At 41.8% G+C, this 12266-nt stretch overlaps 1 long non-coding RNA gene across 1 annotated transcript in view; it reads left to right on the top strand.

The window, feature by feature from the left end:
* Positions 1–12266, top strand: part of LOC121104398 — an 82435-nt gene that overhangs the window by 54350 nt on the left and 15819 nt on the right. The window lies entirely within an intron of this gene.

Here is a 12266-nt window from a genome sequence, read left to right as displayed (position 1 = left end):
AAGGATATTTGCACAGCTTCAAATGCTCTGCATATTGGAATTTTGACATTTTGAAATAGGATTAATGTGGTCTGTGGTTTGTGCCAATATTCAAACTGGGAAAGACTGGTGCTGATTCTAGACGTGAAGGTCATCACCTAAATCCAAGAAATGACGAAGGAATGTGGAGCTACAGCAGTCGTGAGGATTTAGCTCATCTGCCCGCCCTTTGTAGTTAGTTCTGAACAGCTGAGAGACTAAAGTTCAGGTTCCTTTGTCCGTGTTAACACGTGTGCATCCAATAGAAAAATAAGAATAACGAGCATTCTGTCTTCAACATACACACCTAGGGAGTCCAGTAGCAGCTACTGCAAGATCCTTACTTGCTGAGGGCTTGTTAAATTACATAAATGATACAGAATCATTTATTTGTCTAATACTTACTGAGCGTCTACTATGTAACTGATACCGGCCTAAGAATTAGGAATACCTCAAGGCATCCCTGCCTTCATGGAGTTTACTATCTAGTGGTAAGAGACAAAAATAAAGAATAAAAATGTAAATTATATGGTAAGTTAGAATGTGATAAACGCTACTGGAAATAGTAAGCATTAAAAAAGGAAAGGCTTCTACGTATGTGTTTCTGTGCGTGTGTGTGCAATTTAAAGGCTGATGTGAGAGGAGGCTCAACATCACTTGTCAGGGAAATGCAGATTAAAACCACAGTGAGATATCACCTTACACCTGTCAGAATGGCTAGACTCCAAACAATGTGAAATAATAACAAGTATTGGGGAGGGTGTGGAGAAAAAGAAACTCGTGCCCTGTTGTTGAGAATGTGTATTGGTGCAGCCACCATGGAAAACAGTACGGAGGTTCGTCAAATAGAAATAGAAATAACATATGATCCAGTAATTCCACTACTGAGTATTTACCCAAAGAAAATGAAAACACTAATTTGAGAAGATGTATGCACCTGTATGTTTATAGCAGTGTTATTTACAATAGCCAAGATATGGAAGCAACCCAAGTGTCCATTGATAGATGAATGGGTAAAGAAGATGTGGTGTGTACACACAATGGGATATTATTTGGCCATAAAAAAGGATGCCCTCTTGCCCCTTGCAACAATATGGATAGGCCTAGAGGGTATTATGCTAAGTAAAATAAGTCAGAGAAAGACAAATATCATAGGGATTTCACTTATATGTGGAATCTGAAAAAACAAATGAATAAACAAAAAGCAGAAACAGACTCATAAACATAGAGGACAAATTGATGGTTGCCAAAGGGGAAGGGGTTGGGGGGAATAAACAAAGTGGGGGAAAGGGAGTGGGAAGTATAGGCTTCCAGTTCTGGGATGAATAAGTCACAGTGATAAAAGGTATGCAGAGGGAATATGGTAGTGGTATTAGGATAGTGGAGTATGGTGACAGACGGTAGCCACACTTGTAGTGAGTGTAGCATAACAAGTAGATGTGTCACATCACTACCTTATACTCCTGAAACTAATGTAACGTTGTGTGTCAACTAAACTTCAATAAAAGAAAAAGGGGGAAAAATTAAAGGATGATGAATAAGGAAAGCCTCACTGAGAATGTGACTTTGAGCAAAGATTGAGGGAGATGAGGAGAGACCCATATAGTAAACCTCTGGAAGAAGAGTGTGTCACAGTGAAGTGCCAAGTACAAAAGCCGTGAGGAGGTGCCTGGACTGTTAGAGACCAAGCAGGGAGGCCCCGGTGGGTGGAGTGAAGCAAGCATGTTGGGGAGGAACAGAAGAAGTTGGAGAAGTAGGAGAAATGGCCAGATCCCGTGGGCCTTGCAGACTTTAACTTTTATGGAGCTGAGAGGCCTCGGGAGGGTTGTGAACAGAGAAACTACATGATCTGACTTCTGTTGTAAAAATATCATCTGGCTGTTATATTGAGAATAGACTATGTGGGGGCAGGCAGGAGATGGGCGCTGGTAGGCAAGGGCAGAAAGCACAGAGATGGGCTGGGAGGCTATTAGGATACTCTGGGGGATCTAGAGACCATTAACAATAAGCCAGGAGAGTAATGGAGGGGCATGAACCCATGTAGCTGCACGGGAGGTGATGAGAATCATCAGATGCTAAGTATATTCTGAAGGTGGAGTCCACAGGATTTGCTCATAGATTGGATATGAGCTAGAAAGAGAAGAGAAGGAAAAGTTGACTCTGAACGTTCTACTTTAATCAACTGGAAAGGTGAGGTTGGCATGGACTGAAGTTGAGGAAGACCTAGAGAGGAGAGGTTTGGTGAGATCAGGAGGTCAGTCTGGATATGCCAGGTTTGACATGACTATAAGACATCTGTGGAAGGCAGGGTAATGACCCCCCAAAAAGGGCCATCCAGTTTCTAATCCCTGAAACCTGTGAATATGTTTGGTTACTTGACAAAGTGGATAGAATTAAGGTTGCTAATTAGCTGACCTTACAATAAGGAGGGTTCCTGCACTATCCAGGTGAATGTAATATAATCGTTAAGTCTTTAAATGTGGGAGAGGGAGACTAAGAAGTCAGTGTCGGAGTGATGCAATGTGAGAAAGACTTGACTGGCCATTGCTGGCTTTGAACATGGAAGGGGGCCACAAGCAAAGAAATACCAGCAGTCTCTAAAAACTGAAAAGTCTAAGACAATGGATTCTCCTGTAGAGCCTTTAGGAGGAATGCAGCCCTGTTGACACATTGACTTTACCCAGTGAGACCCATTTTGGACTTCTGACCTCCAAAACAGAGAGATAATAAATTCATGTTGTTGTTCTTTTTTTAAGATTTTATTTATTCGAGAGAGAGCGTGTGTGCGTGACTGGGGGAGGGGCAGAGGGCAAAGCAGACTCCCTGCCGAGCAGGGAGCCTGATGTGGGGCTCGATCCCAGGACCCTGAGATCATGACCTGAGTCAAATGCAGACACCCAACTAACTGAGCCACCCAGACACCCCATTAAATTCATGTTTTAAGCCACTCAGTTTATGATGATTTGTTGCAGCAGAAATAGAAAAATGTAACATTCAAGCGGAGATACCTTATAGACAGTTGGATATTGGTGTCTGGACTTGGGGTAGAGGATGGGGATCTGAATTTGGAGTTACCAGTATATTGATGGTACTTAAAACCAGGGGACTGGATGAGATCACCCGGGAAGTGAGTAAAATCAGGAAAGAGAAGAGAAAAATCCAAGGACTGAGCTTGGAGGAACTTTGACATTGAGAGATCAGGAAGATAAGAAGGAGCCAGCCAAGGAGACCTGGAAGGAGAAGCTAGTGAGGGAGGAGGGCAACCAGGTGGGTGTGTGCTGCCCAGAAGCCCAGTGAAGGAAGTGTTTTGAGGAGACAGGGTGAAGACACGTGTCAAATGCTGACAGGTCACATAAAGTGAGGAGGTGGGAATGGATCGCTGGATAGAGCAATATAAAGGTTATTGGTGAGTTTGACAAGAGCCGTTTGGGCAGAATGGTGTGGGCTGAAACCTTTTGGAGTAGGTTTTAAGCAAAAATGGGAAGAACAGAATTGGATACTGTGAGTACAGACACATTTTCAAGAGTTTTGCTGTAAGAATGAGCAGAGAGATAGGGTGTTAGCTGGAGTTGAGAGTGGACTTTCTGGGTGTGAGTTAGAGAAATGACAGTTTATTTGTGTGTTGATGAGAGTAAGCCAGCAGAGAGGACCAGAGAGGCCAGGAAATTGCCTCAAGTGCACAGGGCCTGTGTGGAGCAGAGATGACCTGTCCCAGCTGAGGTCATCCTAAACAAGCCCTCCCTCAGAACGAGAGCCCCTTAGCCAACCAGCCGCTGACCGTTCATTCATGAGTTAGCCCAGCCAGGACCAGAAGAATGGCTCAGCTGAGCCCAATGCAAATTGCTAACCCAGAGAATTGTGAGCTTAACAAGTGGTCTCTGTGTTAGGCTGATAAGTTTATGGGTGGTTGATGGGCAGAAAAAGGTAACTGGTATTGCGTCAAATTAGTTACATGTGTTTGGGGTGTAAGTGACCATATAACTTCAAGATCATAACTGATTAATATGCAAGAGGTGTTAGTCATTTCATTGCAATGAGGTTATAAGAAAGCTTTTGCTCTTATAGGCCTGCCCAAGTATAATGTGTATTTTATGCTGAACTTTCAATTTCCTTTTTCTCTGGGGAACGAAGGGGGAATGTAATCTTCAGTGACTTATTTATGACATGAAAATCGATATTCTTTATCTCAATAGGTGACAAAAAATAAGAATAAGTAACACTATCACTGTTCTCTGAATGCCTGTCTAGACAACACCCAGGAGCTGTTTTCTCTTGCTCTAATATTCTGTCATTTAATTTTTTTACAGTTTCACTTCATTTCCTTTGTATAATCATGAGGGAATCATTTGCAACTCAAATTTTTTAAATTTGGAAGCATCATTTTTTCATGTTAATTCGCTTGATTGTGACAATTATTTTACAATGTATATGATGTCAAAACATCAAATTATGTACCTTAAATATGTACAATTTTATTTGTCACTTATACCTCAATATAGATGGGGGGAAAGGAAAATAAATTTTGGTTCTTCAAAGAAAATTCGTCAAAGGAAGGAAGGAAGGAAGCATCATTTTCCAAAGCTTTAATTGCCCTTAGTTCTGAGCCAGAAGTAATTGTGCAAACTCACTTTGAGGATATTATAACGGCCTATACCTTTGTAGATCAGGTAAAATGTACACATGGTTTCCTAGAGGTGTGAGGCAGTAATTTGCTAGCTTAAATCTAAGAAACGAGTTTGCCCAAAGGCACAGTGATATGTTAATCATCATTCCTGTCCACAGAAGTTTTTGAGTCATTTTGTGCTAGATCATTATACAATGACCTATCAGGAAGTGTTTGAGAGACCATGAAAGCATCTCATGACCGCGAAGGACCACTGTTGTTAACTGCTCTATATGACAGATGATGGAGAAGTCCTAGAAACCATGCTATGGGGGACGTTCTTGATTAGAATTGTGGGAGCTCTTCTGAACTTGACATCCACTGTAGAATGCAGGCTGTGTTAGCCGATAGCTCTTCCCCACTTTGGTCTCTAGGTATTAAGCACTTCCTTATCTATACAATAGAGAGTCAGTCTGTACTTCTATATAATAATAATTTTATTGAACACATGTGCTAGGAACTGTTCTGAAACCTTCATATACATTACCTGCAAAGGAGGTAAAACATTGCAGTTGAATTCCACGATTTAACTTACTTATTTACTGAGAGAGAGAGAGCAGGGGGCAAGGTGGGGAGGGGCAGGGGAAGAGGGGGAGAGAGGATCTTAAGCAGGCTCCATGCCCAGCACAGAGCCCAATGTGGGGCTCCATCTCAGACTCTGAAATCATGAGCTGAGCTGAAATCAAGATTCGGACGCTTAACTAACTGAGCTACCCTGGCACCCCACTTAAATTTTTAAAATTCTTAGACCTAAACATAGTCTTCAAAGATCTTTGAAGGTCATTTTGTCATGAACTAAAGAGCAAACACATGAATTAAAGAAGTATTGAAAGAGAACCAAGCCCTATGACTGCGTTTCAAAGCAATCAGTGGATTCACAGGAAGACCAAGTAGGAAAGCATGATGGAGAGTAATGTACCTACTGGACAGCCGTGAAAGAAGGGAAATTTTGGCAAAGGCAACCTGTAATCTTGAAATACTAGAGATGGAAATCACAGTGAGACCCCTACTACATGCAATAAGGTCGTTTTTCTTCCTTTTTAAAGTTCTGGCTTGAGTGAAGCTGATTTTAAAACCAGGTAGCTAAGAAAATGCTGGTACTAACTTGTGTCTTTTCTTATGAAATATATGTTGCCAAACAAAGTGCATAATTTCCAGGAATGGTGAAATAGATGTTGCACATATGTCCCAGGAGAGGGGAGGTCTCGGGGATGCAAAAATATCTTAGTGATCTATGGCCGCATAACAAATTACCCCCAAATTTAGCAACTTAAAACAACAACAGGGCATTACCTCACCTAGTCTGAGGATCACAAATCAGGGGGAACTCGGCCAAGGGGTTCTGGTCAATCTGTCAGCAAGGACAGCCATCTTCTGAAAGCTTGAATGAAGCTTTGAGGAGAATCCACTTGCAGATGTGTTCACATGGCTCTTGGCAGAAGGTTTCAATTCCTTACCTTTTATGTTTATAATCTAATCTAGGAAGTGGCGTACCACTAGTTCTGCTGTATGCTAATGGTCAAACAGACCAACTCTAGTATGATGCGGGCGGGAACTACGGAAGGGTGTAGAGCTCAGGAGGTGGGACTGTGGGAGGCTATCTTGGAGTTGGCTTAGTTTATGGTTTATTCACTTATAAAAAGTCATTTGGCCCTGCCAGTTAATGGGCCAGCATCTGTGAATATACCTATATCCTTTTTTTAAAAAAGATTTTTATTTATTTATTTGAGAGAGAGACAGAGCATGAGCAGGAGGGAGGGGCAGAAGCAGAGGGAGAAGCAGACTCCCCACTGAGCAGGGAGCCTGATGTGGGTCTCCATCCCAGGACCCTGAGATTATGACCTGAGCCAAAGGCAGGTGCTTAACCAAATGAGCCACCCAGGCACCCCTACCTATATCCTTTTGGATTATACAAATCATAGTTCCAGAACTTGGAGCTGAAAGGGACTGTTTTCAGGGCACCTGGGAGGCTCAGACGTTAAGCGTCTGCCTTTGGCTCAGGGCGTGATCCTGGTGTTATGGGATTGAGCCCCGCATCAGGCTCCTCCTCTGGGAGCCTGCTTCTTCCTCTCCCACTCCCCCTGCTTGTGTTCCCTCTCTCTCTGGCTATCTCTCTCTCTGTCAAATAAATAAATAAAATCTTTAAAAAAAAATGAAAGGGATTGTAGAGATAACCCTCTAACCCAACCCTCATTCTCTTCTAAGACTTATCAAGGTAGAATAGGGAAATAAAGCCCAGAATGTATTAATGATACTCCAAACCACCCTCTCCCCAAGAGCTGATTCCGAATTTTATCTTTAGACCTGTCAGTACCTCTTATCCCAGTTTTACTGAGAAATAATTGATATACACCATTATATAAGTTTAAGGCATACAGCTTGGTGGTTTGATTTACATAGATTGTGAAATGATTGCCACAATATATTCAGCTAATGTCCATCTTCTCATATAGCTACAATAAAAAGAAAAAGAAAAAAGTTTCTTCTTGTGATGAGAACTCTTAGGATTTAGTACCTTAACAACTTTCCTATATATCATACATCAGTGTTAGCTAGGGTCATCATGTTGGACATTACATCCCTAGTATTTATCCTTTACTTAGAAGTTAGTATCTTTTGACCACCTTCCTCCCCTTACTACTTCCCTGTCCTAATATCTCTTTACAAAATATTAAATCCAGAGTCTTTTGTTTATGGTTTGTTTTACTGATAAATCACAATTACCCAAATGTTGAATCAAATTTAATTTCCATAGGTCAGTATTCATTCAAGTAAATGTTCATTTTTTAAAATTTCTTTTTGGGTCACCTGGTTGGCTCAAATGGTTAAGCATCTGCTTTCGACTCAGGTCATGATCCCAGGGTCCTGGGATCAAGCCCCGCTTTGCACCCCCCCCCCCCGGCTCAGTAGGGAGTCTGCTTCTCCCTCCCCTTCTACTGTTCCCCCTGCTTGTGCTCTCTTGCTCTCTTTGTCAAATAAATAAGTAAAATCTTTAAAATTTCTTTCTTTTCTTTTCTCTTTCTCTCTTTAATAGGGTGGGATCTTTAACTTGCATTTTGCAAGCCTTAGGTATGAGGGTTTTGTCAATATTTTATTTTTGAGTAATCTCTACACCCAACGTGGAACTCAAGCACACGACCCCAAGACCAAGAGTCTCACACTCCACCAATTGAGCCAGCCAGGCACTCCCTTTATTGAATGTTATTTTGTGCCAAATGCATAGTAGATACTGGATACATTGTTCAACATAACATTCAGTCCTAATGAATCCTAGTCTATTGGAGACAGAGGATATATTTATGGAGCATTGAAACAGGTGCTGTGTGAAAAAAGAGAAAAATATTGTTGCTCTAAAGGAGCTTAAAATCTAGTACAATTGGGTGCCTGGGTGGCTCAGTTGGCTAAATGACTGCTTTTAGCTCAGGTCATGATCCTGGGGTCCTGGGATCGAGTCCCACATTAGGGCTCTCTCTGTTCTGCAGGGAGTCAGCTTCTCCCTCCCCCTTTGCCTGCCACTCCCCCTGCTTGTGTGCTCTCTCTCTCTCTGTCAAATAAATAAATAAAATCTTTTAAAAAATCTAGTACAATTAATTTTGGAATTATGCATGTAAAATGCTAATTGGCATAATTTACTTTTCATATAACTGGCCTCGTAGCACTGCTGTGCGGCCAAAAGCCTCTAAAACTATGTTGGTGGTGGCTGGATTTGTTGAGGGCAATCAAGCTGGCTCCGTGTTGCTTTAATGTGATTATATTTTTAATGCTTTTATAATATTGTCTTGTTTATACACACTGGAGTATATGCATAAAACAGAAAAGTAATAAACAGGGTGAATGCATTTAAAAATCTCCAGTTCACCGTGGGATGCTTAAAGAATGCTAAATGATGACAGTTGTCCCCATTAGCAGCAGCTTATAGCAGCATTAGTAAATTAGTTTTAAAAAACAGTTGGCATTAGGCCCAAGATCTGCATGGCACCATGAAAAGTGGGTTCTTCCCAAGGACAGGGGATGCCACAAGTTCTTCCAGCATTATGGTTATTGTGGCTTCTTCAGTCAATGTTTGCATCCAGGAACTTGTAAAGAAAGCTCACTATGTAGGAGATAAACTGCTTCTCGGCAATATCCCCCCAAATCCAAACAGATTTTGGAAGGAAAAGTTCTCTTTGGATGATTTCCGGAAACCCCATCTTGTCTAATAATGAAACTTCCATGGATTTGCTCTCTGACTGATCTGTAAACATTGGTTTCCAACACCTGTCATTCAGGTCTGAGTTGTACTTGCTATGGGTACTCCATTTGTTCATCGGCACTGTGCTTTCTCTCCCAGTAACCAGCCAACTGGAGGGGGAGATGGAGCTGGAGATAAACATTCTGGTTTAGTATTTTCTGCAGAGTACCTAGCAGGGCATCACATACAAGAAGGCACAGAATGAACGTTCTTTGACAAAGCCAAAACTGCTGTTAGCATGGTTTCCAGGCCCAGGATGGATTGGACTTGTTTCTTCTTTTCCTTGATAATACAGAATGTAGGCATTTATTTAAAAAAAAAAAAAAATTCCTTGGCATTACAAAGTAGCCTAGAGGCAAAAAGAAGATATGATTAACACAAAGGGTCTGAGAATATCATGGTGGAAAGGGAATAGGCTTTGGAATTAGATATTTATTCCATTCTTTCCACAGATATTTCTCAAAAAATATACACACACTGGTGAACAAAATTGATAAAAATCCTGTTTGGGAACTTGCATTCTAGTAACTAAAATGTGTGGTGTCAGAGAGTGATAAATGCTAGGGAGAAAAAGAAAGTGGGGAAAGGGTGAGGGACAGCCATGAGTGAGGGCGTGGCTCTAATAAGAGAAGGGGAGGGAAATCCTCACTGAAAGGTGACATTTGAACAATATGTGGAGGAGGTGAGTAAGGGAGGCGTGTGGATATGGGGGGAAGCGCACTGAGGCAGAGGCAACACTTAGGGCAAAGGTCCCGAAGTGGGTCTGGTATGCAGGCCAGTGTGGCTGGAGAGGAGACTGGAGTTTAACCCTTGGCCTGCTTCAGGAGTCACCTACCCTCTTTAAGCCTCAGTGTCCCCCTCGCCCCCCAGGAAAAAGTAGAGATGAGAATGCCTGCACAGCTTACAGGATGGTTGGGAAGACCAGACTCAGTAGTAAAGCTAGAGAGCCCAGCACAGTGCCAGGTGTCCAGGTAAGAGCTTTAATTAAAATGTGAAGGATGTTTCCCAGCACTGATGCTGCTTCTCTTCCTTCTTCCTGGAAAATGAAGGGAGTAACAGTACCTTGCCGGTTTGTCGTGAGGGGGGAGGGGTGGTAAGATGTGCCACCCCAAAATATACCTCTTTGGCATAAGAATTATTTTGAGAAACAGCAGACAAAGGAGAAGCTCTGAAAACAGATTAGAAGTCACCCTTTTGTAAGGGAATTTTACATTTATGAGAAAATCTCCATTTGTAAGGGCATCTCCCTCTCTGTCCCAGGGGGAGAAGGATGACTAAATCACAACAAACTCAACCCATCTGTGGAGAAGGCACTGACTTAAATCTGCATAACAAAACTTACTCTTGTTTACTGTACTTTTCCTGCTTATCTCCCCATAACTGACTTCCCCCATACCCTTCTCTCTTTTGTCTTTAGCTGAAAATGATATTTAAGCCCGAAACTACCTCAGAGAGAGTTACTGAGTGTCTCCCATTCATATATCAGGTATACATGTTAATAAATTTCTGTTTGTATTTCTTTTGTTAATCTGTCATTTGTTAGAGTTCCCAGCAGAGAATTTAGAAGGGTAGAGGGAAAATTATTTTTCTTCCCCTACAGGAGTAAATGCAATAATACATAAAATGTTTAGCTTAGGGGCGCCTGGGTGGCTCAGTTGCTTAAGTGTCTGCCTTCAGCTCAGGTCATAACCCCAGGGTCCTGGGATCAAACCTCATGTCCAGCTCCCTGCTCAGTGGAGAGCCTGCTTCTCCCTCTCCTTCTGCCTGCTGCTCTGCCTACTTGGGTTCTCTCTCTATCTCTCTGTCAAATAAATGAATATAATCTTTAAAAAAATATATGTTTAGCTCAGACGGAGACACATGGTAGGCCCATAACTAATGACAGTTCTCATTACTATTAGATGCTTCAATAAGGCATTCATTAGGATAGACATAGACAAAATTGGAAGAGCAAACTCATGCCACTAACCAACAGGACTAGGCAGAAAACAGGAGCTAAGTTCAGGGCCCAAGAGAACCAGGAAATATAAAAGCAGTAGATCTGAAAATCAGGGCAAGGTGATGATGAATTCCATCAAAGTTTTACTGAAGCCCAGGGCAGGCTTTGTGGGTAATGTGATTTATTTGAAGGGGCTGGAGTGGGAGAGACAGCAAAGCAGGGGCATAAACTAGGTGAACTTGAGGCTTCAATATAAGGCAGGAAACATACCCAATCGGCATCATAACGTCGAGTGAGTAGAATCAGCATAAACAGACTTGGCCGCAAATGGGCTTCCACATATGTGGAAACCCATAACTGCTAGGTGGGAGGACAGTGGGGAACATTTGGATGAGAATAAAAGTAGAGAGAAAGCAAAAATGATGTAGATGTGGGAGGATACTAAAGACAGTTCCATCAGAAGGAGGAACTAGAAGTTGTATTCCTGAATGAGACAACAAATCCTGGCCAAGCTATCTAGACAATTTCTAGATCCCAGGTTCAATTAAGAACAATGCACCAAATAAATTCTTGATAGTCTGAGTATTTTGCTAGTTAACTTAAGGGATTATGAAGGTGAATAGATCTAGTTTCAGATGTGTTAGGTGAATTTGGATAAATTAACCTCTCTCAGCCCCGATTCGCTAACAAGTAAAATAGGATAGTAAGTAAAGTTCTCTTAAGGACAATATATGAGAAGTCTTTTGAAGATGGTTAAACATTTTCCTAGGATTTTATCTTTCACTTAATATAGAAATGAAAAAAAAAAGAGTTGCTAATTTGGGGGCGCCTGGGTGGCACAGCGGTTGGGCGTCTGCCTTTGGCTCAGGGTGTGATCCCGGCGTTGTGGGATCGAGCCCCGCATCGGGCTCCTCTGCTATGAGCCTGCTTCTTCCTCTCCCACTCCTCCTGCTTGTGTTCCCTCTCTCGCTGGCTGTCTCTATCTCTGTCGAATAAATAAATAAAATCTTTAAAAAAAAAATTAAAAAAATAAAAGAGTTGCTAATTTGGATTTAATTTTGACCAACAAGGCAGAACTTGTGAACTGAGTTGGAAACTTAGAAGAAAGGGGAGAAAAAAACAAAGATTATCTACATTAGAGCTGTAGATAGAGCAGCACTCAAGGCATAAGCCTTAGATCAGAACGTTCCATTCCATTCCTCCAAGAGTTTCCCAAAGCACCACCTGAGAACTTTGTTTTTCCTTTTTCAGCAGGACCACCCAGACTGCCACACACTTCACGCTTCTTTGAAATGTTCCCTTTCCCTTTGTCTTTCTGTTTGACATTTTTGTGCAAACATTAATTATTTTCTCCCCCTAAGTGGTGGGAAAAGTGCTGAAGTTAGAGTCAGGAGCACTCAAGGTCTCTTTCATTT

Source organism: Ursus maritimus, unplaced genomic scaffold (assembly GCF_017311325.1).
Source record: "Ursus maritimus isolate PB19 unplaced genomic scaffold, ASM1731132v1 scaffold_21, whole genome shotgun sequence".
Classification (NCBI taxonomy): Eukaryota; Metazoa; Chordata; class Mammalia; order Carnivora; family Ursidae; genus Ursus; species Ursus maritimus.
The sequence above is the reverse complement of the archived record's forward strand: the minus strand, read 5'-3'. Positions and strand labels throughout refer to the sequence as shown.